This window comes from Nanorana parkeri, unplaced genomic scaffold, assembly GCF_000935625.1.
Source record: "Nanorana parkeri isolate BGI_ZX_2015 unplaced genomic scaffold, ASM93562v1 scaffold2130, whole genome shotgun sequence".
Lineage (NCBI taxonomy): Eukaryota > Metazoa > Chordata > Amphibia > Anura > Dicroglossidae > Nanorana > Nanorana parkeri.
In genome coordinates, this window is record NW_017308398.1 from 204,294 (window position 1) to 205,219 (window position 926).

Sequence of the window (926 nt, forward strand, 5' to 3'; positions counted from 1 at the left end):
AGAGATCTGCAGAACATTGCTCTGTCCCCTCTCCCCCCTGACAGATACATATTGATATATTCTGCAGATTATTCCACCACTGACCTCTAGAGATCTGCAGAACATTGCTCCGTCCCATCTCCCCCCTGACAGATACATATTGATATATTCTGCAGATTATTCCATCAGTGACCCCTCTAGAGATCTGCAGAGCATTGCTCCGTCCCATCTCCCTCCTGACAGATACATATTGATATATTCTGCAGATTATTCCACCACTGACCCCTCTAGAGATCTGCAGAGCATTGCTCCGTCCCATCTCCCTCCTGACAGATACATAATGATATATTCTGCAGATTATTCCACCACTGACCTCTCTAGAGATCTGCAGAACATTGCTCTGTAATATTCTGCAGATTATAATTCAATGGGGGGGTGCAGTGTACCCCTGTGATGTAATGAGCCCCCCTCGGTGGGGATGATTAGGAGCACCCTCCCTCATGCGGTGACACAGAGGTAGGTAAATGGTGAGTAATGGGGGGTCGCACTTGGCTCGGCCTCGGAGCAGACTGGAAAAGAAATTCCAGGACTATGAGTACTGGCTGATGCAACGCTCTGTCAATCGGCTGCCTGTGGAGATCAGCGGGCCTGACAGCTCCCCCTAGTGCCTGAACTCTGCCTGAACACTCTTGTAATCGTAACATCCTGCTCAACCATTTCCCCCTCTTGTTACTGTATGACAAGCAGTACAGTCAGCACCCAAGTGGGACAGACAGCACCCCCCTCCCCCCCATGTATGTACATGATGGCAAACGACACATAGTAAAGAAAAGCCATTCAAATATTATCAGCCATCTTTAGAGATAGCGCAGCCAGCACCAGGAGAGACGCACATTGATGAGCAGAGATACTGTCATGTGAATCACTGCCTGTGACTCCACTGGGGA